This window comes from Zootoca vivipara, chromosome 16 (assembly GCF_965207765.1).
Source record: "Zootoca vivipara chromosome 16, rZooViv2.hap1.1, whole genome shotgun sequence".
Lineage (NCBI taxonomy): Eukaryota > Metazoa > Chordata > Lepidosauria > Squamata > Lacertidae > Zootoca > Zootoca vivipara.
In genome coordinates this window covers 19,294,253-19,321,104 of record NC_142599.1, presented here as the reverse complement: position 1 = coordinate 19,321,104, position 26,852 = coordinate 19,294,253, and positions in this window count along the sequence as shown.

Here is a 26,852-nt window from a genome sequence, read left to right as displayed (position 1 = left end):
GGATGGCCCTTGTGGTCTCTTCCAACTCTATGATTCTATGATTCTATGACTTTCTCTTGTCTTATCCATTCCTGGCAACCTGCCTTGGGAGCTGGTTCCTCTGCCACCTGACATATATATAGAAGAAAAGCACCACTGATGACTTTTGCTTGCCTGGATAGATAGAGGTGATGTCTGTGGGTGTGAAGAAACCAGCCTACTGTGCAAAACGGGGTAAGGAGTTGCATTTGTTGCCCCACCCTCCCCTGGCACATGGCTCTCAAGCAGTTGCTTGGAAGGTAATATGGCCCTTGGGCTAAGCCCCCCCCCCATACTCTGTCCTTCAACTAGGAAAGGCTGGACTTGTGAGATCCCTCAGTCTCCCACAGCCTTAACCCACCAGCAGCTGTGCATTGGAGATGTACACAACAGCTGTGTCTTTGTTCCAGCTCGATGTTGCCGTTTCCCCCCTTCTTCCCGGCAGCCACTTCATTTTTATTCTTTAGAGCTGCGCGGTCAATTTTCTGTCCTCGTTTCAACCTCCGCAGGCACACTCTGCTCCTCTCACGGGGGTGGCTGAACAGATGCAGCGCCTGACAACAGGCATGTGGGTGGCCCACCTTGATACATCACCGGGGGGGGGGGGGGTTGCATCACAAGGGGATTCTGCCTCTTAGTATCAGAGAGGATTCAAGCTAGGAGCCTCCTGTGCTCTGTCAACCGTCCCATTGGGTCAGCTACTTATGGCTCCTGAGTGGAAGGCAAAGGGGTCAGTATTGCCCATCTGGGGTTCAGCATCTCTAACCTCCAAGCCATCCTGAAGTCTAGGGCTAAGGATTCTGTGACCCTCTAGCTTTTGTTGGACAACAACAAGATCCCCATCGTCCCCCTGACCGTTGTCTGTGCTTGCTGAGGCTGATGGGCACTCCTGGTGCTGCTGGTCTCCAACTCCCATCATTTGTGAACACTGACTGTGCTACCTGTGTGGGAATGTTGAGGGTGGCAGGAGAGGGTATATTGTTTAGGAATATCCTTCCTAACTTGCGCTAGCAAGTTTCTTCACTTAGCAGAGTGCATTCCCCTTCTTACGCAGCAGAAAGCTGGTTGCAAACTTGTGATTTTCTTAAGATGATAAGCATTTCAATCTGGCTTGTCCAGACTGAGATATGCTCTAATATTCCTGGTAAGACCCCTTTGAATCCCTCTTAAAAGAATAAAGACACCACAGTCTTATTCAGCCGTCAGCAACGTTTTCTGGCCGTGGGCCAGAGCATTCGCATGGACTATCGTCCATGGGCCGGACATAGGTCAGATATGCGCAGAAGCGATTTCCGGCTCCGCGCTGCCCATGTCTGGGGCTCGCTTCTGTGCATGTCCACAATGCCGGAAATTGCGTCTGCGTAGAAGTGATTTTCGGCATCTGCGCAGCTGCAGACATGATTTCCAGCGTCTGCACAGGCGCAGGCACCATTTCTGGCGCCGCTCGGCGAGTCCCCGCACCGCACCGCGCCAGTTTAGCGCAGCGCGCTTGGGACTTGCCGAGTGGGTGGCTGGGTGACCGGGCGGCTCATGGGCTGGATAAACAGCCTCCGTGGGCCGTATCCGGCCCATGGGCCAGAGGTTGCCGGTGTATGGTCTTATTCATAAGTAACAAAAGGTAGTTTTACTCACAATCAGGCAGAGCACAGTGCAATCCCTGAAGGCAGGCTTTAGGTTTAAAGTTACAAATGTGTACAAACAGGTTTACCCCGTATGGAGGATAACCTGGAGAACTGCTGTGGCAGCCAACAGTGCAGTCCAGGTGATGCAGGAAGCAGACAGGACGAACAGGAAGGTCGAAAAAAGAGAAAGGTAGCAGTGTGTCTTGGCTTTTTACCAGGTCTGGAAAGGTCACACTCACCTACTAGTCACATACAAAGAAGGATGCTCCAGTCCAGGAGGAACAGGAAGTTTTGACTGGCTGGACCAAACATTCCCTTGCATGTCCACTCTAGCAAAACAAGGAATGTTGTACTTGACTGCTCCCAGTGGATTACATCCCACAACCTGGAGGCGGAAAACAGATGGAGGACCAGCACACCCCTATCCTTGCTATAAATACTTGCAGGTAAGGTGTGCGGTCTTTGCCTGAGGTGACTCCCCTGGGGAATTTGGGGAGGGGGGCTCAAATACATTTCTTCATATGCTGGTATACCTCAGGCTCCCTAAATGTGTTGAATTAAATATAGTCCCAATCAGAGCTGAATGGTTGATAAAGATGATGGATTACGCCAAAATGGCAAAACTGACATGAAAAATCAGAAACCAGGGAGAGAAGAACTTTGAAGAAAATGGGGGGAAATTTATAATGTACTGAAGAGAACATTGTAAATAACTAAAAACGCGGGCAGGATTTGAATAATGCTTGTAAAGTACGAAAAGCTATGGTGGAAATGGATTCTTTTTTAAAAAAATAGAGAAAATTAAGAGAAGCAGTTGAAAAAAGAAGGAGAAGGGTAACCATGGAAGGGCGGAAGGAAGTCGAAGGATTCAGGGAATCTAAATGATGATGATGTTTCATGCTTGAATTTAAATTTGCAATGTAGAACTCAATAAAAATAAAAATAAATAAATGTGCAGAATTAGATGAGTGTGTCCACTTCCTGCAGCATTACCACTGGGCTAAATTCTGAGAGAGAGAGAGAGAGAGAGAGAGAGAGAGAGAGAGAGAGAGAGAGAGAGAGAGAGAGAGAGAGAGAGAGAGAGAGAGAGAGAGAATCTCCAAGGGAATGTGGCCTTTTTGGGGGGGGACTTGGTCACTCCCCACTCTAACCACATGGTGCTGTGAGATGGGGTTTTGCCCACCCCCACGCCCGCACCACCGCAAGGCACCTCTCCAGCTCCCCAAGTGGGGCCAGCTGTTCCCGACTCCCAGACGCAGTGAGGTTCCAACAGCCACATCCTGAGCTTTGCAGTCTTAACCCCGCTCAGCGCCTCTCATTGCGAAAGTGCTCTGCAAATATTAATCAGCTCTGCTTACGACTGGGCTCCTACCAGAGTGTTGACACTGCGGTAGGAACAGACTGGCACACTGGGAGCCGCATCCTTCTGAGTGCTGAGTGCCCTCCTTCTCATCCGCTCTCTTACCCGGATCCCCTCAAGTGCTCAGCGGTGCAGCGACCGGGAAAACAAGAGTTTCTCAAAAGCTCCCCTGGAGTGGGTTGACCCGGGGTTCTCATCTTGAATCAACGACCTCTGTTTCTGTGGGAAGGGTCTTTCCAGTCCTGTTCCAGCCCTGCAGACATGCAGGGGAGGGACAGACTCTTCGGTCTTCAGGTCAATATCACGGCACAGGAACTTGCCGGGAAGTCTGACAACTCTCAGCCAGGATCTGCCGGGGCTTATACAATGAACGCCTCTCTCATTAAAAGAGGATTAGAGAAATTCAGTAAGGGCATGGCTGCCAGCATTTACTAACCGTGGTAGCTGTCTTCTCCCTCCACTTCCAGAGGCATTGTTCCTCTGCATAAGTGCTGTTGAGAACCACAGGTGGGGGCAGAGGGGCTGTTGCACTCATGCCCAGCTTGCATGCTTCCCATAGGGACATCTGGCCCGCCGCTGCCAGAACAGGATGCCACATTGCAGGGGGTTGGACTAGATGACCGCTGGGGTACCTTCTGACTCTACAATTCTATGATTCTATGACTAAATGGGCCATTGGCCTGACCCAGTGGCCTAGATAGAGGCTTACAGACTGTCTGGAATGGGGCAATATACAGGTGAAACTTGGAAAATTAGAATACCATTGAAAAGTGCATTTGTTTCAGTAATGCAACTTAAAAGGTGAAACCAATATATGAGATAGATGCATGACATGCAAAGCAAGATATGTCAAGCCTTTATTTGTTGTAATTGTAATTATCTGTCATTAGGCGGGTCAATTATAAATGGAATGTAATTAATGAAACGTAATAGCAATGTTTATTTTTGTATTATTGTAACTATTTGTTTTATGACTGTGGAATTTCCAAAAGAAAGCATTTGTAAAAATTAAAAGAAAAATAATAAGTTGCATTACTGAAACAAATGCACTTTTTAATGATATTCTCATTTTCCAAGTTTCACCTTGTAAATGCTGAGTGCACGTGTTACTCTGATTATTGATCTAAGAAGTTGAACTGTGGGAATTGACATTTCTGGACATCACCAGGGACCTCAATCACTTTCTGGACTTTCTGGGATGCTCTGTGGTGCAATTTATGCAGTCCTGCACCAAGCCTAGGGGGACATTATGCCTCTGAATTATGCCTCTGAATACCAGTTGCTGGGAATCACAGGTGCAATACAATACAAGCAGCACGCAAGGGCACAAGATTCAATCAAGTTTCAATCAAATATTATTAGTACAAAAAGAAAACAATAAGAGAACCATATACAAAGAGAACCATATATAAGAGAACCATATACTAAGCCAATACATGCTCAATAGTCAATACATGCTCAAACTAAGAAAATATAAGAAATTGAATATGTAAATGTATCAAAGCCGCATGAGAGAACCTTTTGAAATAAGAACTTGAGCATTGTGGCCTAAGCCAAAATAAGTGGTTTCATACGAATTTGAATGTATTAAACATAACAGAAAGCAGAAGGAGAAATTACTGAAGAAGCCCGTCATATGGGCGAAACAGGTGAAAAACGCCAGCAGCCTGTCTATTATTGACACTTCGTTCGACCTGCTGCCACTTTGCTGACCGCTACATAGCCTCTAAGACCATAAAGACTGGTTTGCCTTTCGGTATTTATTTGTATATGCTATTTGCTTGACGTTTGGTTTTGGCTTCTGTGTCAGCGTTTGTATATGGTTCTCTTATTGTTTTCTTTTTGTACTAATAATATTTGATTGAAACTTGATTGAATCTTGTGCCCTTGCATGCTGCTTGTATTGTATTAGACTTTTGAAGAAATTGGCAGCATTAGCCCATTATTTCAGTTTTTGTTTTATCTATGGCTTCTGGGAATCACAGGTGGGCAGTGTGTGGTTGCTCTCATACCCATCTTTCAGGCTTCCCATAGGCATCCTGATCTACCACTGGCTAGATAGTCCATCAGCCTGCTCACTCATGGCTCATCAGATGTTCTGCTCCCTCCTGTATACTGCAAACTTTTGATGCAGCACTAAGGACCAAGGACATTCCTAAAGAAGCCAGTTGGAAATATTTTGGAAATGAAGACATTGCTGACTCTTTGGGGGGAAATGGACACCCACTTTTCCCAGTGGGCAAATTGCATTGGAAAATCCTCCACTGGCCTGCCACACACACCCCTGCATAGATGCAGCAGCCACTAGAGGGCGAAAGAGAGCTGCACTGAGTGAGCATGGCGTTACCCCTGAGATGTGCAAATTAGGGTGGCAGATGAACTCAACAGCCACCCGAAGTTTACACAGCATAAAAAATGATTTACACTGTAAGGCAGAGAGAGAAAACCAGGTCCTCATTACCAATACATGGGCTCCTTGATACTGTCTGAGCTCAAGCCTGGTTCTTGCTTATATATAATCAGGCCCAGCTCTAGGGGTAGTCTCGGTGGCGCGGGGTGCCAGGGCGGCGCTGCACACTGCACCCGCCCACCAGGGTGGGGGCCCCGGAGCGATCTCCGCTCCATGGCGCCAGGGTGCCCGACCGGCTTGAGACGGCCCTGTATATAATCTTCCCCCTCCTTGTTAAAAGCCCACCCCCATTCCTGAATGTTTTAAACCAGGGGTAGGCAACCTAAGGCCTGTGGACCGGATGCGGCCCAATTGCCTTCTCAATCCGGCCCACGGACGATCCGAATCAGCGTGCTTTTACATTAGTAGGATGTGTGCTTTTATTTAAAATGCATCTCTGGGTTATTCGTGGGGCAGAGTTCACCCCCCCCCCAAAAAATATAGTCCAGCCTACCACATGGTCTGAGTGATGGTGGACCAGCCCATGGCTTTTAAAAAAAGGTTGCTGACCCCTGTTTTAAACCCATGAGCTGGGTCTCCTTTCCCCACTAAGCTTATGCTGCTACCACCCCCCCCCCTGACAGAGGGGCTGTGCCTTGACAGGTTGCACGGCAGGTAAAAAAGTTCACCAGCTTCAGCATCCTTGCTTCCCCAACACTGGGATACAGCGTCCAGGAAAGATGCAAACCTTCCTTGCTTTGCTAAGCTCAAGGCTGGGTTACTGCATTGTGTGCTGTGCAGGGTTGCCCTTAAAGCTGCCTCGGAAAAACACTGTTGGCGATGACCTGAAAGAGAACCTTTTCTGTGGGTGCTTCAGTATTGTGGGTGTCCCTCCCTCTCTGTTATCCTCCTGCTGGCAGACCTTCTTGTTCAGACCGAAAACTAAGATGCCATTGATGCTGGCCCCTGGGCTGCACTCAGGGCAAACTACATTTTAATTGCTGGTTCTAAATACCGCATTTTTCCGCCTATAAGGCACTGTTCTTTTATTATAAAGAAAAGGTGGCGAGCGGGCTGTCGATGGGTGGCTTCTGCGAGGCGTGCGATTGGCAGCGGCGTTCAGGCGGGTGATCGATTGTCAGCAACCTCCCCTTAAAAAAGCTCGACAACCCTGGGCAATCTCCTACCCCCCATTTCCTTAATTTGGGGTCCCCAAAAATAGGGGTTGTCTTCTACACGGGGGTATACACAGAAAAATACAGTATGATCTGATATGCTTTAATTATTGTTCTTAACCACCGCCACCCCATTTTTCTTTGTGTTTTATAATGTTGTTTTAAAATATGGGAACCTTTGGAGAAAAGTGGGGCATAAATAGATATAATAGCAATAATAAAAACGTAGTACACCTTGGGGTTGTGGAGGGGAGACCAGATTTGGCCCGGAGGCTTCACGAAGCTGCCCTCCATCCAAGTCCTCTTCCCAAAATGCGTCGGCATATCCACATATCCCCCTCCCCTTCTTAATCATTATCCTGTCTGATCCCTTTCTGCTCTCTTTTTTCCTGCCTTCCCCATAGGTGAGAGTTACGAGTCCACGGGGGGAGTCCCTTGGGTAGTTCTGAGAAATTGGTTTGGAAGCTATTAGCAACTGGGTGCCTCGTAGCGGTGGTTGTGGGATGCTGGCACCTCACATTCATTTACTTAATGTTCATTTAATGCCTTGCTCATTTGCTTTGTTGTTCAGTCTGTTCATTAATTGGCCTCTCCTTTGTCCGCGATGCATTGGGTCTCAGGCATGCTGCCGCAGCCTCCAGGATCTCGCCAAAACGTACAGCTGGGCTTCAATGGATTCAGTTGCCCTCTCTGACCTCTCAGAATCCTTTGCGTGGCGGCTGGAAAAGCTGTTGTGGACTCAGGCAGGGTGGCCTCCATCTCAATGGCTGCTCCCTTCCTTCTCCCGCATTTTTAACAGTGGGTCGACTCTCAGAAACACAGCCAACGAAGCCTTTTCCCAACACAGAAAGGTAACAGGCATAGATGCACCGAAGGAACTGTGGGAATGTTGTGGGTAGCAAGAGAGGATATATTGATTAAATATTATCCTTCCTAACTCACGCTAGTTACATCCCCCCTTTTACACAGCAGGAAGCTAGTTGCAGATTTGTTAGAATCTCTTAAGTTCTCTTATTCCTGGTAAGACCCCTTTGATTCCCTCCTAAAAGAATAAAGACACAACAGTCTTCTTTTAAAAGCAATAAGATGTTTACTCACATTCAGTTCACAGTTGGATCCCTGAAGGCAAGCTTTAGCTTAGAGTTACAGAAGAGGGTTTGAGTTCATCCCATATGGGAACTCATCCCACATGCTGCTGGCTGAGAGCCAGCAGTGCAGTCCAAGATAATAATAATAATAATAATAATAATAATAATAATAATAATAATAATAATTTATTATTTATACCCCACCCATCTGGCTGGGTTTCCCCAGCCACTCTGGGCAGCTTCCAACAAATTATTAAAATACAATAGTCTGTTAAACATTAAAAGCTTCCCTAAATAGGGCTGCCTTCAGATGTCTTCTAAAATTCTGATAGTTGTTTTTCTCTTTGACATCTGGTGGGAGGGCGTTCCACAGGGCGGGTGCCACTACCGAGAAGGTAGTGCAAGAGAAGAAAAGGCATCAAAAGAGGAAGGTGGCTGCATGACTGGCCCTTTTGTTAGGTCTGGAAGGGTCATCCCCACCACCTGGTCACATGCAAAGGAAGGATGCTCCAGACCAGGTGAAACAGGAAGTTCAGCTGGCTGGACCAACCTTCTTCTGCATATCCATTCTAGGCAAACAGGAAATGTTGCATTTGACAGCTTCTGTTACATCCCACAGGAACAGTCAACATGTGACTTGAGAGCTGGGATGCAGAGGGCAGCATGACCTCTGGAAAAACCTGGAGATTGTGTGGCTGATGCTTTCACGATTTGCAAATGGGCCCTGCGAGATGAAGCTGCAGTATGGCTGCCAGCCAGCCACTCCCTTTTCCTCGATGCTCCATTGCGTTCCCTTTCCCCTCCCATGGACATCTGGTCGTGGTTGGTGTCCATTTCGACCGACAGGATGGAAGGCTGGGAGACCAAATGGACATGGAGCCAGAGCCAATGAGAGGTGGAACCCAATCATTCTTGGCTTCTCCCCACCCTCCACCTTCTACCCACTTCTACAAGGGCAGCACTGAGACTCAGGTTAGGGAAGCCGACAGTCAGGAGCTATCACCTAAACAGGTTGGAAGCAGGAAGGAAGGCAGTCGGGGACTGACTGAAGGCAGATTGAGGTTGGTGGGGTAGTACTACATTCACCCTGATGGACCAGCCTCCAATGCCTCTGCCATGTCCCTGTTCTCATCAACCAGGCATCATTCTGTAGCCATTGACCTTGCATTGTCCTCATTGGGCTGTATTTGGGGTTGTGCCTTCTGCAAACCTTGCCATTCTCCCTTGTGATGGTGCTGCTGTTTTGACTACCTGAGTGCAGTAGAGGCTCGCTTTGACAACAGAGGCCTCTCCATTAGGGCCAATGGGGCACTGCCCCACCTGCCTCAACCTGCCCTTAGCCAGCTGCCCCCTGCCTGCTTTCTTACTGGCATCGAGTCCAGGGGGTGGCCCCTCCTATCAGGCTCTTTCTCCTATCTCTCAGCATTACCCCTTGTAGAACTCAGCAAGGAGGAAGTTGGGGACAAAGTGCAAATTGTCTGGGCTTTGCCTGTCATTGGCAATGGCTCCAATGACTGTTGGGGTCCCTGCCTTTCCACCCATTGGTCTCACTACCAGGGGCAGATCTACTGTGAAACTAATGAAGCTTCAGCTTCAGGGCCCCTTATCCCAGAAGGGCCCCTAATTCCCCTAATCCTACCTGCCCGCAGACTGTCTCACCAGAATAGTGCATGCTCTGGTTATCTCCCGCTTGGACTACTGCAATGCGCTCTACGTGGGGCTACCTTTGAAGGTGACCTGGAAACTGCAACTAATCCAGAATGCGGCAGCCAGATTGGTGACTGGGAGCGGCCGCCGGGACCACGTAACACCGGTCCTGAGAGATCTACATTGGCTCCCAGTACGTTTCCGAGCACAATTCAAAGTGTTGGTGTTGACCTTTAAAGCCCTAAATGGCCTCGGTCCAGTATACCTGAAGGAGCGTCTTCACCCCCATCGTTCAGCCCGGACACTGAGATCCAGCACCTAGGGCAAAGCTACAGGGAACCAGGCAGAGGGCCTTCTCAGTTGTGGCACCCGCCATGTGGAACGCCCTCCCATCAGAGGTCAGAGAGATAAACAACTACCTGACATTTAGAAAATACCTAAAGGCAGCCCTGTTAGGGATGTTTTTAGTCTGTGATATTTTAATGTATTTTGATGTGTGTTGGAAGCCGCCCAGAGTGGCGGGGGAGACCTGGCCAGATGGGCGGGGTATAAATAATAATAATAATAATAATAATAATAATAATAATAATATATTATTATTATTATTATTATTATTATTATTATTATTATTATTATGTCCACATTGCTTAAAATGTGGGGGTCTAGCAGACACAATTTTATTTGCGTGACTCAAATGTATTGATTTTTGGTTGTATATATTTCAACAATCCCAAAGTTTGAGAGTCGGTAGCACAGATGTTGTAAAGGTGCCACGATCTGTTGTGGAACAACCCCATTGAAGAAGATAACAGTGGTTGCCCAGGCCTCGTTGTTGGTTGAAAGGCGCCCCCCCCCCCACAATGAGAGTTCAAGCTTCATGGCCCCCAAACTGTAGGTCGCTACATTACCACGATGGCATAATCATTGGCATTCACAGCTTGAACATCAGAAGTGGGGGAATGATTTATACAGTGAAACTGGAGCGCATGTAAAGCAGCTCAAAGTACAAGTGTTCAGAGCAACAGAGGAAATGTCCCTTGTACTATTTAGCTTAGAATTTAATAACTGACATGGAGAAACTGAGGAAAGGGTGGCAGGAGTAAAAACAGCTAACACCAAAATCAGTCCACCAATATGTTTCTGTGTTTTGAAGGCACAAGGGCTTTAGCAATTGACAGTGATTTTCTCTCTGCTATATAAAGCTCCACCTATCACTTTCGTTATTGCAATCGAAGCGGCATTAATAAACACAGGGTTTGGGTGTTTTCCTGGTCAGTTGGCAATCCTACCTGGAGAGCAAAGAATGGCCCTCACCAGCCAGGCAGGTTTCCAGATGCTTTGGGCTACAGGCTTGTTTTTTTTTGGGGGGGGTGTGACAAGATTTTGACTCCAGCCTTTTCCCTTTAGTTCCTTTTCTCTTTTGAACCAAACTCCCTGTTTCTTCTCTGTGCTCTCTTCTCTCACCAGTCTTCTGCCAATCTGATGTCCTGGACCACACAGCCTCCCACTGTTTGAGACAGGAGAGGGATGTGGGAGGAATGTGTTGCCCCTGGAAGCATAAAAGGCTGAGGCACTCCAGGAGCAAGTAGCTCACTTAGAGCTCTCCATGGTGCTGAAACTGCTGGCCTGCCTTGTGTCCTCCTGTGGTCTTCCAGTTAAAGCCAGGACAGGACATGAGCCTATATCAGAAACGGGGAACTTATGGCCCTCCAGATTCTGCTGGAATACAGCTTCCACGACCCCTGTCTATTGACTGTGCTGACGGGAGTTGTGACCCAAAACATCTGGAGGGCACCAGGTTGGGGAAGGCCGCTAAAGAACGGCACTGTCCTATTTTCACCATGCGAGCTGAAGGAAGGAAAAACAACAACAAAAACTTGCAGGGAGCGAGAGCAGAGAGAGAGAGAGAGAATTGGATTCGTTCCACTGCTCTGCCTTTAATACCCAAAGGCGTCATTAGTGATATGGGGAAAGATGTTAAAGATTCTATTATTTTTAACCAGACGGGAGTCCCTTTTAAAAAGAAACTGTTTATTCTGGGGGGAAATGTCTCTGCAACTTCTGCAGCAAATGAATTCCCTGCCTTAAATGAGAATCTAGGCTGCGATTCATGTTTGAAAGTCACCCCTTTCCACTGCTCTCAGCATGGTCAGGGGAATTCAATTAAAAATAAAAGCAATCATAGAGAAGCAGCTGAAATCTCTGCACGACTGAGACGCAGCATCTACCTTAGATGTTCTGAATGCAATATGTGTGTGTGTGTGTGTGTGTGTGTGTGTGTGTGTGTGTGGCCAGCTATATATCTGGGTTCAATCCAGCTAAATTCCACCCAGAGCAAACCCATTAAAATTAATGGACCTGGGTTTTTATTTATATATTTAAAGTGCTCTGCTCCTCAGACAAAAAACTCTCCCAGGGTGGGTTACATACAACTGAAACAAGGCAGTCCCTCCTGCCCAGAATATCTAAATAAAAATAAAAATTACACTAAAGGGAAAGGGAACAGAGAAGGAAGCCCGGGGTGGGGAAGGATCAAACTCAGCCGCCAATTCTGAAACACTTGTTCTGCTGTAAGTTTTATTCCTTATACTGCAAGCTTGCCATGTCTATTAATTGCAGCTGGCCTACCCCCAGTGTGATCAACATTGGATAGGACTATAGGGATTGTCTGTGTGACCCTGCATTTATTTAGCAAAACTGCTTTGTTTATCACTCCCACCCTTACCCCGCCTTTTATTACAAGGTCCCAGGGTGGGCTGCAGCCATATGACATTTAAAATCCAGTATGGGTTGCACCCAACTATATTCTATGCAGAATAGGCCTGTTTCAATGAATGGACCTAAGTTAGTCGTGTCCATTCATTGCAATGAGCCTCTTCCTAGTATGACGGATGTTGGGTACAAACCTATGGGAAGGATTCAACTAGCAAGTCATGCTAGCAGAAGAATCCTCCTATGCGCTGGATTCACCCTCCAAAAAGTATTTCTGGTGGTGGAACGCAGGGCTATCATGTGGCAACATTCTGTCTGGCGAAAATGCTTGCGCTGCCAGAATGATTGTGTTATATTGAATTCCTCCCTCCCTCTCTCTCCCCTTCCTGTCTCTCTATGGAATTGTATATGTGGTCCTACATTTAATTAGCAAAATGGGTTTATTCTTTCATTCCAGGGATTACTTGTACATCCTTACTACAATGTCCCATGAGTTATGTTTCTTTCTTATTATTTTGTGTTTCACTTATTTATTGCAATTACATCTCACCTTTTCCTCTAAGCAGCTCATATTTTTTTCTCGCTTTATTTAATCCCCACAACAACCCTGCGAAGTAGGTTAGGCTGAGAGGCAGTTACTGGCCCAAAATCACACAGTAAGCTTCATGGCCAAGTGGGGATTTGAACCCTGGTCTCTCCCAGGTCCTTAGTCCAAACCGTCTAACCACTTATGATCACCACTGGCTCTCTTACAATTAGATTTAGTTCTTCTTGGATTCAATTTATTATTAAATGTAACAATGGGTGATGGGTTTCTTTGTTTCCCCACTAATGTTCTTGTTGTTGTCATCAATAAAAATACGTGAAAGTCAAAACATAAAAAGGAGATGTTAATGATAGAAATAATGAAGGTAGTAAACGAAAACAGATGATGATAGCAAATATATCCCAACAATACTGTTTACCCTACAGGGTGCTGGGAATGATAGCTCAGTGTGAGGTAAACTACGTTTCCCAGAATGCTCTGGGAGAAACCATGTGCTTGAAATGTACTGTGCGAAGAGTGCAGTCAGCAACTCATCTCCCAGCTTTAGCCAAGGCCAGCCCTACCATTAGACAGATTTAGAGGTGTGGCAGAGGACCAGCCTGAAGTAAAATCCCACTGCCAGTCCAGCCAGCTGTTGTACGTGGTATTGGGACGATGCCATCTTTGCCACACTGGCAGCAAAATGCCTCAGGAAGTCTCTGGTTTCAGCACCAGCTAAGACAAAGTTCCCACCCCAAACTATGGCGCATTGAGGCAAACCACAATTATCCAGTGTGGGCCTATGAGTGCATATTAATAAACCTGCTTTGTCCATTAACAATTACCCTGAAGGTTTGCCGGTCTTCAGGGAGATGCAAAGCAGCTCCTCCAATGGCCTCTCCTTGGTCTCTGGGGATTTTAGGGGCGGCTTATCACTGTTCATAAGAGGGGAGCAATTTCATGTTGGGGGGGGTACCCAAGAATGCTAAACAGCTGTTTGCTTTCTCTGGCTGAGGAGAGGAACAGAGGAACGCAGGAAAGCTGCCTTGCACTGAGTCCATTTTGTTCTTGTCTACACTGATTGGCGGCAGCTCTCCAGGGTTTCAGGCATGGATTGAACCTGCAACCTTCTGTAGTTTCTAGTCACTGAGCTACTGCTCACTCCCAACACTTTTATCGCTTTTTCCAAGGGTCAGGTGATGCAAAAGTGGGTGGAGCAACAGGTGTGACTCTAAGCTTTGGACAGTCTGCTACAGCCCGACGGAAGAGGTTTCTGTGAACATGCACACACACACTACACAAAACTTTCCATTCTCTAACCAAGCAAACAAGAGACATTATCAAAAAGATTGTTAATCAGGGCCAGAGAGAGGTGTGTCCTTGGGAGGGGGCATGGCCTAGAAAGCATCCCAAGGGCCAGGTAGAGAAACATTGAGGACCACGTTCACATACCCTCCAACATTTCTCTGATGAAAATAAAGGTAAAGGGACCCCTGACCATTGGGTCCAGTCACGGATGACTCTGGGGTTGCAGCACTCATCTCGCTTTACTGGCCGAGGGAGCTGGCGTACAGCTTCCAGGTCATGTGGTCAGCATGACAAAGGCGCTTCTGGCGAACCAGAGCAGTGCATGGAAATGCCGTTTACCTTCCCGCTGTAGCGGTACCTATTTATCTACTTGCATTTTGACGTGCTTTCAGACTGCTAGGTTGGCAGGAGCAGGGACCGAACAACAGGAGCTCACCCCGTCGCAGGAATTCGAACTGCCAACCTTCTGATTGGCAAGCCCTAGGCTCTGTGGTTTAACCAACAGCGCCACCTGCATCCCCTCTGATGAAAATAGGGACATCCTATTATTATTATTATTATTATTATTATTATTATTATTATTATTATTATGCCAATCTGACTGGGTTGCTCCAGCCACTTTGGGAAGCTCCCAACATATATTAGGTAAAGGTAAAGGGACCTCTGACAGTTAAGTCCAGTCGTGAACAACTCTGGGGTTGCGGCGCTCATCTCGCTTTACTGACCAAGGGAGCCGATGTTTGTCCGCAGACAGTTTTTCCGGGTCATGTGGCCAGCATGACCTAGCTGCTTTTGGCGAAACCAGAGCAGTGCATAGTAATGCCGTTTACCTTCCCGCCGGAGCGGTACCTATTTATTTACTTGCACTTTGACATGCTTTCAAACTGCTAGGTTGGCAGGAGCTGGGACCGAGCAATGGGAGCTCACCCCGTCGCAGGGATTCAAACCATCAACTTTCCGATCGGCAAGCCCTAGGCTCAGTGATTTAGACCACAGCGCCACCCGCGCCCCAACATATATTAAAAAAATCATTTCATTGATGAAAATAGGGATGTCCTAAGGAAAAGTGCGACATTCCGGGATCAAATTAGAAACTGGGACAGCTTCTCTAAATCAGGGACTGTCCCTGGAAAATAGAGGTACTTGAAAGATCTGCATTCAGTTTCCGGGCTGGAAGTTCCCCCGCCCCTGACTGTTGGGAATTTGGGAAGCACTGCTCCAGGGACTTTGACAGGTGTCAATCACCTGACAGCGTTATGGCACCTGAGGACTGGTAGGTGGGTTGTCCCACCCAACTGCCCAAGTTGGTCCATTAGGGCGGGGACAAAAAGGGATCTGGCCCACTGGACCCAAAAGATTCCCCCACCCTGTGTTAAAAATTAAAGGTAAGAAGCCAGATCACCAGGTAGGAGCTGTAGATGTGACCTTGGGATGAGCAGGAGAGACAGAAAATGAATCAAAGTTGCTTGAGACACGGCCGGCAGGGAGAGAAGCGAGAGAAAAATTACAACTTCACTGCAGCAGCAGGAGCTTGACCCTCTTCATTATCTTTGATCTGCACGATTGTAGAACCATCTGTGGTTCTGAGCGGTACATAATTTAGCTCATTTCCCCCTCACGCACCATAGCAAGGCGACTGTGGCCTCGTATAAAAGATTCATGATGAGAAACTAGGGCAGGGGTGGAGAACCTTTTCTCAGCCCAAGGGCCACATTCTGTTCTGGGCAATCTTCTGAGGGCCGCATAATCATAATCATAAATTTATACTCCACCCATCTGGCTGGGTTTCCCCAGTCACTCTGGGCGGCTCCCAACAGAATTAAAAGCGCAATAGAACATCAAACACTATAAAACTTCCCTAAACAGGATTGCCTTCAGATGTCTTCTAAAAGTCAAATAGTTGTTTATTTCCTTGACATCTGATGGGAGGGCGTTCCACAGGGCAGGTGCCATCACCTAAAAGTCCCTCTGCCTGGTTCTCTGTAACCTCACATCTTGCAGTGAGGGAACCACCAGAAGGCCCTCAATGCAGGATCTCAGTGTCCGAGCTGAATTATAGGGTGGAGGTGCTCCTTCAGATATATTGGGCCGTTTAGGGCTTTAAAGGTCAGCACCAACACTTTGAATTGTGCTCGGAAACGTACTGGGAGCCAATGTAGGTCTTTCAGGACTGGTGTTTTATGGTCTCTGTGGCCACTCCCAATCATCAGTCTAGCTGCTGCATTCTGGATTAGTTGCAGTTTCTGGGTCACCTTCAAAGGTAGCCCCACATAGAGCACATTGCAGTAGTCCAAGCGGGAGATAACCAGAGCATGCACCACTCTGGTGAGACAGTCTGCGGGCAGGTAGGGTCTCAGCCTGCGTACCAGATGGAGCTGGTAGACAGCTGTCCTGGACACAGAATTGACCTGCGCCTCCATGGACAGCTGTGAGTCCAAAATGACTCCCAGGCTGCGCACCTGGTCCTTCAGGGGCACAGTGACTCTATTCAGGACCAGGGAGTCCCCTACATTCAGTCCTCTCAACTGTTCCTAATGAGGCTTGGCTTCTGAATATCAGTTTCTGGAAACCACAGGAGGAGAATCTTGTGTTCAGGTCCTGCTTGTAGGTTTCCCACAGGTATCTGAGTGTCCACTGTGAGAACAGGATGCTGGACTAGATAGGCTATTGGCCTGATCCAACAGGCTATTGTTATTTTTTTTTTAAATGCTTCTGAATACCAGTTGCCGGAAACTGCAAGAGGAGAGAGTGTTGCTATTATGTTCAGGTCCTGCTTGTTCAGACTCCTTTATCTCAACTCTGCTCTTAGGAACTCACTGGGGACGGTGGCATGAAATATTGATGCCACTGACCAACCTTTGCAAAGAAAGCTGTGCGCACGTAGGATGACTAATGGAGGTGACTCCAGACAATGCGTCCGTCTCGGTCAGGCTGAAGGATTTCCCAGCAGATCAGAAGCTCAGGATTCCACAAGAGACCTGTGGCCCTCCAGATCACTGGCATCATTGGCCATTGGCCACATTGGCTGGTTGGGTGATTGGAAATAGAAAAAAGAGGAGGAAAGAGGTGGATACATACATACATACATACATACATACATACATACATACATACATACATACATACCATTAGTTTTCATTATCAGAACTTCATTTTATTGAAGCCAGCTTCAGTTCTGTTGTTCTTTAATTTGTTTTCCCTGTTTCCATTAAGGCTGCAGTCCTAGATCTCTTACTCATGAGCAAGCCCCTTTGAACTCCCTGGATCTACTTTTGAAACTGGTGTGCTTTAGGCCGTGTTGTTGGTTCCTCATTGCTTTGTTGGTTCCCCATCGTTCAGCCCGGACACTGAGATCCAGCGCTGAGGGCCTCCTGGCGATTCCCTCATTGCGAGAAGTGAGGTTACAGAGAACCAGACAGAGGGCCTTCTTGGTGGTGGCACCCGCCCTGTGGAACGCCCTCCCAGCAGATGTCAAGGCAATAAGCAACTATTTTACTTTTAAAAGACAACTGAAGGCGGACCTGTTTAGGGAAGTTTTTAATGTTTGATGCTGTACTGTTTTTAATATTCGGTTGGAAGCCGCCCAGAGTGGCTGGGGAAAATGTTAATATTATTTGTGTGGGGAGATCCAGCTGCTCTTCTGCTGCCCATAACTGTTGTGTTTGCTTTTGATCCAGCTGGCATGATGTTTGCTGCAGTTCTCCTGCTCTCTCAAGGGAATTGTGAAATTTCAGACATGGGTAGAGGAAAAGGTTGCCATTTCATGGGCAATTTTCAAAAGGCACACAGATCAGATTATTAATGATTCTCCGCCTTTAAAGTGCAAACAACAACCAAACACATGGGAAATGGGAGTACAGTTTAGGAAAGTGCTATGTGGAATGGGTTGGAAATGCTTAAAGGCAGCTGTTTGTGCGCAAAAAGACAAAGAAGTGATCGACAGAGGGACCCTTGCAAGTATTCCATCTCCAGGGAGAAAGGGCTCACACACAGTTGGAAAAACATGTCTTTGCTTCTCTCTCTTATAAACCACTGTTACTTCTGTCTCCTAGCCACACTGTGATTGGAGGGTTCTCTGTGGAAAGAAGACCTGACTGAAGAGTTATCTTCAAATATTTGAAGGGCTCGTTTTCTGCTTCTCCAGAAGGCAGGACCCAAACCAACAGATTCAAGGTACAAGAATGGAGATTCTAGCTAAACATTAAGAAGAATTTTCTGATGGTAAGAGTTGGTTGAGGGTCAAATGGACGATCATCAGAAGACAGCGAACTCTCTTCACTGGAGGCTTTTGAACAGAGGTTGGATGTGGTGGTGTGCAAGGGAAAATTAGGCATAAAGAGGAGAATTCCTAGGTGCCAAAATCCAGGTTTTGGAGGCAAGTACTCTTTGGTGAGAGAGCTCCAGCAGCAATTTAAAATGACAAAATATGAAACAAAGCGAAGTGTGGAAATATAGGTTGTTAGACCTTTAAAACATGCCTTTGTGAATTCATTCCAAAGTTTCCCTCTTGCCCCAGCATAGGAAAAGACCGCACATTCGGGAAGTTAAAAATGGTTTACTTAAAAATTCTCCAAAGGTCAGATTCATGTGCTTTTCCAAACAGCATTCAGAAAATACAAGCAGTAAGACTTGGCTTCATTACAGTGGTAAAAGTTCCCAAATTATTTGTACATAAACACAAGGATGACTTCTAAAAAGGCTGTGTGGTCTGAGCTTGGAGCAACCAGCCCAGACCTCTTTGTTCACATGGTAGACTGAAGGAACAATAGGCCTGACTTCCTGCCTCCCAAGGAGAAGGGGAGTGGCCTAGCCATGCCAGGCAGGACAGTTTACTCTATGACATTAACCCTTTCATACATTAATTAGACCTAAGGATGTTGATTAACCGACAGGGTGGTCATCTGTCAGGGATTCTTAACCTGTGTTTCCTGCTTTGCAAGGGGTTGGACTAGATCACTGTTGGCATCACTTCCAACTCTACAGTTCTATGACTCTCTCTCACTCACTCACTCACTCACTCACACACACACACACACCTACCTTACACTTAAAGCAGTATCATACCCTTTGAACAGCCATAGCTCCCCACAGAGACTCTTGGTATGTATAGTTTGTTAAGGACACTGAGCGTTGCCATGGGACCCCTATTCCCCTCCTGGCGCTACAATTCCCAGAGTGTTTTAAGAATCAGGGGACACTAGGAATTGTAGCTCTGTGAGGGGGGATAGGGGTGTCATCTCAGCACCCTTAACAAACTATGGCTCCCGGGATCTTTTAGGGGAAACCAATTACTGTTTAAAGTGGTATCATGGTGCTTTAAATGTATGGTGAAAATGTGGACAATGTCTGACTCTCAAAACCATCCCAGAAGTACAAAACTACTGAATTGAGGAAGAATCCAGTTAAGGCTGGTTCCATTACCTTCTCTCCTTCCAAGCCTGCAATAATGCATCTCACCTTTGCAGGTCTTCCCTTTACTGTATGTTTTGTTCCATTATCTTAATAGGTTTCCTAATTAGACTCGTCATAATAAGCCAAGGCCCAGATTGCTTCTGAATTGCTCTGCTATATCCTCCGCAGATAACCACATCGCCTGCATTTCTTTTTCTCCTCTTCTCCTTCTGTGAAGCGTGAGCCTTTTCTGCTGAATTCATCTCCTAATCCTGTTAGTGCCATGAGCCCCACATGATCTCGACCCACATGCGATGCAATGGGAGTCAAGATCCCTTGCCAAATCTGCCACCAAGCCAAGCAGGGTTCATTCATATTCTTACTTCCACCCCAAGATTCTCTTCTACTCCTTTATTATCCCAACATCACTTTTATTTTAACACACGTTTTCAGAATGTTTCAGCAATTAAAGACATTTTTTCTTTGAGTTATCATTAATTTAATCATCCCTGCCTCATTTATTTATGTCCCTGAGATTTTCTCTCCCCATACAGTTTGTAAAAGCCCCTTTTTATTCTCCCAAAGTCTTTTCTTTCTTTCTTTCTTTTTTGCTGTTTTTGTTATTTCCCTGGGTGGAAGCTCATTTTCTTTCTCTAACTGTCAATCTCTGGGCAGCTTTCTAGTCCTCATGGGACAATGGTTTCAGGCAAGTGGGGAGGAGGGGGTGTTAAATCTGAGCAGGATCAACACCACTACCTGAATCCTTGCACAGTTGTGAGGGCTGCAACGCCTTAACAGGGCCCCCTACTGATGCCTACTCTGCCCCCTCTTAAAAAGATTGTCTGAACCTGCCCTCTGAGCAGTGACACCTGGCTAGAATGAACCTCCATTTTAATTTCCCAGGGTGCCTCTTTCTCTAGGGCATTGTGGGAAATTGAAGAGGTTATAGCTTAGATCGCTGGCCCCCAACTGCAACTTGCTATGCCTGCCAGTACCCACTGAAAGAGTAGGCAACAGAGGCTGGTCTATGGGGGCAAATGGGGAACTGCTCCCCAACCTTAGTCTGTCCACAGCCAGCTTCCACTCAGTCGGTCCACAGCCTTCCCCAATAGCATCCAGTCCAAGGGGCTGCACCACCTGTCAGCTTTCTCCTCCTCCTTGGCCTCTGTGTTGCCCTTTGTGGAACTCAGCAAACGAAACTAGAATTCATTTGCTCTGCTTGTCATTGGCTCTGGCGCCACCTACTGTTGGGCTCCCTGTCTTCTGCCCAACCAGTCCCAAAGGTAGCAGCTGCCACTGAGACTAAGGGTCCTACTGGAGGAAACTTTGCCCAGACGCCTCTCAAACTCTTCCTGTTTTTAATGTTTCTAAAGGGAAGTTTTTAATGTTTGATATTTTGTCATGTTTTTAATATTCTTTTGGGAGCCGCCCAGAGTGGCTGGGGAAACCCAGCCAGATGGGCGGGGTATAAATAATAAATTATTATTATATTATTATTATTCTCTTCCTCTTCTCTTCTCTTCTCACAAATGAGGCTTAAAAGGGCTTCTTCAGTCAGGTTTGCAACATGAATATTGAGCAGGTGATTTGGATAGTGATATCAGCCTCCCTGCCCCCTCTTCCCTGCCCTCTATATGTAGGGTTCCCAGACTCAATAGAGGATAGGACTTCTGTGCCTTTAATTGCCCTGCTCTCTTTTGAGTCTGGAAACCTTAAAGAGAAACCAGCAGACCCTTTGTTTAATTTCCAAGCAAAGGGTCTGCTGGTTTCTCTTTAAGGTTTCCAGACTCAAAAGAGAGCAGGGCAATTAAAGGCACAGAAGTCCTATTGAGTCTGGCAACCCTATCCATATGTTTGGGACTCATAGCTGCCAGGTTTTCCCTTTTCTCGCGAGGAAGCCTATTCAGCACAAGGGAATTTCCCTTTTAAAAAGGGAGAACTTGGCAGCTATGTTGGGACTACAATTCCCATCGGCCCCAGCTGGCATCGCAGGCACTCCCTATGATGCTGGGGGTTAAGAACATAAGAAGAGCCTGTTGGGTCAAGCCAGCTCTCCAGGGCTCCAGAGAGGAGCCTTTCCCTTTCATTAAGCACTTTCGCCATCCCGTTTCCTGCTGAACTCTATCTGAACTCCGCCCCCTCTCCCATTCATCATGATTGCCCTGTCCTGCCTTCTCTTCATTCACAATCCCAAAGGAGCCAGCCAGGGTAGTTTGCTCTGTCCTGGTCTTAGCACATCCCCTTCCCTTTGCTTCCCTGTAGGCAGTGGGGCAGGGGACCCAGGTGGCGCTGTGGTTAAACCACAGAGCCTAGGGCTTGCTGATCGGAAGGTCGGCGGTTCGAATCCCTGTGACGGGGTGAGCTCCCATTGCTTGGTCCCAGCTCCTGCCAACCTAGCAGTTCGAAAGCACGTCAAAATGCAAGTAGATAAATAGGAACCGCTACAGCGGGAAGGTAAACGGCGTTTCCATGTGCTGCTCTGGTTTGCCAGAATCGGCTTTGTCATGCTGGCCACATGACCTGGAAGCTATACGCCGGCTCCCTCGGCCAATAATGCGAGATGAGCGCGCAACCCCAGAGTCGGTCACGACTGGACCTAATGGTCAGGGGTTCCTTTACCTTACCTTTACCTTAGGCAGTGGGGCAGGGCAGGCCCCTTTGAACACAGTTGCTTCTCTGACCACCCAAACTCCCTTGTTGTTTTGCATTAGAGGATGAAAGGCCCATTTCTCATGCAAAGTGCATCCGTCCTAGTTCCTTGCTTTGTGAACACATTCACTTTTGATCTATGGTATTTTTGTTCCAGAGCCTCAACCTCCCGGGGGGGGGGGGGCTCGCCGGGGCTCTCAAGTCTTTATTTTGCCTGCCTATGGAATGGACTAGCAATGATTGCAGAAACAGAATGGGAATGGTGGTAGAAACACAACACAGGAACATTGGCAGGGCCTGCAGGATGAAGCCCAGTGACTCATCTCATTCAGCATCCTGTTCTCACAGTGGCCAAGCAGATGCTCACGGGAAACTCTCATGCAGGACCCGGGTACAAGAGCCCTCTCCCCTTCTGTGTTCCCCAGCAGCTGGTATTCAGAAGCATCACTGCCTCTAAGCGTGGACAGGAGCGGTGCTAGGGCTTTTTGCGCCCTAGACAAAAACACCTTCTGGCGCCCCCCGGGTGCATGCATTATGACGCAAGGGCGTAGCCAGGATCAAAACTAGGGGGGGCAAGCCATGATCATTCAGGGGCGGGGCCACAAAGTGGGAACGTGGGCGGGGCTACAGGGCCAGCTGGCCTGACGACATCGTGGTGGCGGCAGCGGCGGCAGCGGCCACCTTGTGCTTCTGGGGCTGGCAACGGCGGCGGCTACCCTGCTTGGCTGGAGAGGACGGGAGGGTCGGGCAGGCAAGAGGGGGTGACAGGGTGGGCGAGGGCAAGGCAAGGCACGGCCGCAGTCACGACGGCTCCGAGGCGTTGCTGCATATCAGCATAATATTTCAACCATGTTGTGGGTTCAAGCCCCACCTTAGGAAAAAATTCCTGCATTGCAGGGGGTTGGACTAGATGACCCTTGTGGTCCCTTCCGACTACAATTCTATGATTCTATTGATATATTGCCATAGCATATGCATCATTCTGCTTTCTTGAATTGTCCTACTCCTAGGCATAGCAGCCAACGCCTAGAGGCCTAGGTGCCTCCCCCCCCAAATACTAGTAAATACCGTATGTGAAAGAGTCATCCCCCCCATGTTGATGGGCTTTCTATGTGGGGCTTATCTGCCCCCCCCATATTTTATTAAGAATGGAAGAGGGAGGGAAGGAAGGAAGAAATAGAGAGAGGGATAACTCATATTTGTGGGTGCCTCTGGGTGACGCTGTGATGCTGGAACTCTGCAGCAAGAGGACGGGAGGGTCGGGCAGGCGAGAGGGGGTGGCAGGGCGGGTGAGGGCGAGGGAAGGCATGGCTGCAGTCACGACAGCTCCGAGGCGTTGCTGCATATCAGCATAATATTTCAACCATGTTGTGGGTTCAAGCCCCACCTTGGGGGAAAAATCCTGCATTGCAGGGGGTTGGACTAGATGACCCTTGTGGTCCCTTCCGACTACAATTCTATGATTCCATTGATATATTACCATAGCATATGCATCATTCTGCTTTCTTGAATTGTCCTACTCCTAGGCATAGCAGCCAAATCCTAGAGGCCTAGGTGCCTCTCCCCCCCCCCCAATTACTGGTAAATACCGTATTTGAAAGAGTCACCCCCCCATTTTGATGGGCTTTCTATGTGGGGCTTATCTGCCCCCCCCCCAGTATTTTATTAAGGATGGAAGAGGGAGGGAAGGAAGGAATAATAGAGAGAGGGATACCTCATATTTGTGGGTGCCTCTGGGTGATGCTGTGAAGCTGGAACTCTGCAGCAAGAGGATGGGAGGGTCGGGCAGGGGAGAGGGGGTGGCAGGGCAGGCGAGGGCGAGGCAAGACAGGGCCGCAGTCTCGATGGCTCCGAGGCGTTGCTGCATATCAGCATAATATTTCAACCATGTTGTGGGTTCAAGCCCCACATTGGGGGAAAATTCCTGCATTGCAGGGGGTTGGACTAGATGACCCTTGTGGTCCCTTCCGACTACAATTCCATGATTCTATTGATATATTACCATAGCATATGCATGATTCTGCTTTCTTGAATTTTCCTAGGCATAGCAGCCAACTCCTAGAGGCCTAGGTGCCTCCCCCCCCCAAAAGAAATTACTGGTAAATACTGTATTTTAAAGAGTCCTCCCCCCCCATGTTGATGGGCTTTCTATGTGGGGCTTATCTGCCCCCCCCCCCCCAGTATTTTATTGAGGATGGAAGAGGGAGGAAAGGAAGGAAGAAATAGAGAGAGGGATAACTCACATTTGTGGGTGCCTCTGGGTGACGCTGTGATGTACAGGAGCCTTGTAAGCAGCTTTCTCTCTGCTTGATTTACAGCAGGCACGTCCAACAGGTAGATTGTGATCTACCAGTAGATCACTGGATGTCTGTGGTAGATCACTGCTAGATCACTGGCACCCCTAAAAAAAGCTCACCCAAATTTTTCCTCCTCCCTAAAAAAAGCTGAACTATGACCTGAAGCCCTAAACAAAAATGGGCCTCCCTCCCTCCTAAAAGAAGCTCAACAAGTTTGACCTAAACCCCCCAAAACAGGGCTTCCCTTCCTTAAAAAAACTCAACAGCTTTGACCTGAACCCCCCAAAAGGGGGTAGATCACTCCCAGTTTTTAACTCTGTGAGTAGATCAGAGTCTCTTGGGAGGTGGCCACCCCTGATTTACAGTATACAGATGCAGGAGGAGGGGCAGACTGGAACACCAATGCTTTTTATAAACATCACTGTGTATATCAAAGCTACAGCCCCCCCCCTTCTTATTCACTTCCTTTTAGCCTTGCAGGGCCACCTTAGTCAAATTGAATCCTCTGCACCCTCATTAAATCGTCAATAGAACTGTTAATGCGATCCCTGAATGCCCATTAACAACTCCCACTGAATAACAATAGGGTGAATAGGGTGGACCTTGCCTGAAGGGATATTCTGCTCCATTGTCTTAACTGCTTAAGTACTGGTAGCCACTTTGCTTTATTTATTTGATGTGTTTTTGTTACAGCTGTGTTCCCGCCCCCAGCAAGTGGAGAGCTGCTCTTGCTAAAGCAAAGCCCTTTCCACTTCAGTTTTTGGAGGGGCAAAGTATTGGTTATGGTCTGTAAAATACAATAATTTTTTGCTTCTAGGGGGGGGCAGCTGCCCCCTCCTGCCCCCCCCTGTCTACACCCATGTTATGACGCACACACACCGCTGATGCCCCTGCGTCCCCTCCATTGGCGGGAGGAGTGCGGGCCAAGGGGGGATCTTGGCGCCAATCCGCCTGTGGAGGGGATGCTTTGAGCTCCTCAGCGGCGGCGGCTGCAACGAGCGAGCAGCGGCGGCGGCAGCAGCGCCCCTATATGAAGGCTTCAGCTGCGGGCGCTGCCGCCGCTTGCTCACTGCCGCCGCTGGGAACCTCACAGCGTCACCTCCGTGGGTGGGAGGGCGCTGAGCTCTCCTTTTGGCTCGCGCTCCTCCCGCCTGTGGAGGGGACGCTGGGGGCTCCTCGGTGAGCGGGCGGGCGGGCGTCGTCGTCGTCCATAGCTGAAGGCTTCGGCTGCGGGCGCTTGCCGCCACTACTGCCGCCGCTGGGGAGCTCTCGGCGTCCCCTCCATAGGCGGGAGGAGCGCGTGGGCAGCGGTGGTACGGGTTTTTTGCGGGGCAGGCTCAGCAGCGCACCCTCCATTTACGCGCCCTAGGCAATGGCCTAGTCCACCTAAATGGACGCACCGGGCCTGAGCGTGGAGGCTGAGAAGAGCCACCATCACTAGTAGCCATTGATAGCTCTCTCCTCTGCGAATTTGTCCAATCCTCTGCTAAAGCTGCCAATCACTCCTATATCCAAAGCAGCCTTCTGCAAGACGGTGTCGTACAGATGTTTCCGACGATAGTTCTTATCCTGGTCTCCAGCTATTTTGGACCGTGAACTCCCCACCAGCCCCATGTTGGCTGGGAACTGATGGGATTTGTAGTCCAAAATGTCTGGACGGCACAAGGTTGGTGGGTAGAGACAGATGTCAAGAGTGTGTGGCATCTGAGTCTGAAAAGGAGAGCGGTGTCTCCTTAATAGTCCGTGCCGGAATTATTAACATGGGTGGGTGATGATGTGCTTTCCATCAATGCGGCACTTAATTAGCACAGCCCGCCTTGTCATTCCAAGTGTTCCTGACAGGTAGAGGAAACAGAGGGTAGCCTGAGACATCTACCTCTCCTCCTCTTTGTGCCATTTCTGTCAGCTGGGTATTTTAAGTAAGATGATGGCTCTTACACGAGGCAACTTCATCCCTGGCAGGACAGCTCATTCCTTGGCCCTTTCATAACAACCGCCCTTGAAGCGTGTCAGTGACACATGGACTTTCTTTCCCAGAAGCTCTGGTGGAAGGCGTCCCAGAGGACCTGGCATTTGTCCATGACCTTGTGGAACAGACTGCCACTGGAGGTGGTGGGCTCTCCTTTGCTGGAGATATTTAAGCAGAGGCAGGACACCCACCTTGCAGGGACGGTGTAGTTGCATCTTGCACAGTAGATCAGGGGTCCCCAAACTAAGGCCTGGGGGCCGGATGCGGCCCAACCACCTTCTAAATCCGGCCTACGGATGGTCCGGTAATCAGTGTGTTTTTACATGAGTAAAAATGTGTCATGTTATTTAAAATGCATCTCTGGGTTATTTGTGGGGCCTGCCTGGTGTTTTTAGATGAGTAAAATGTGTCAATTTATTTAAAATGCATCTCTGGGTTATTTGTGGGGCCTGCCTGGTGTTTTTACATGAGTAAAATGTGTCATTTTATTTAAAATGCATCTCTGGGTTATTTGTGGGGCCTGCCTGGTATTTTTACATGAGTAAAATGTGTCATTTTATTTAAAATGCATCTCTGGATTATTTGTGGGGCCTGCCTGGTGTTTTTACATGAGTAAAATGTGTCATTTTATTTAAAATGCATCTCTGGGTTATTTGTGGGGCCTGCCTGGTGTTTTTACATGAGTAAAATGTGTCATTTTA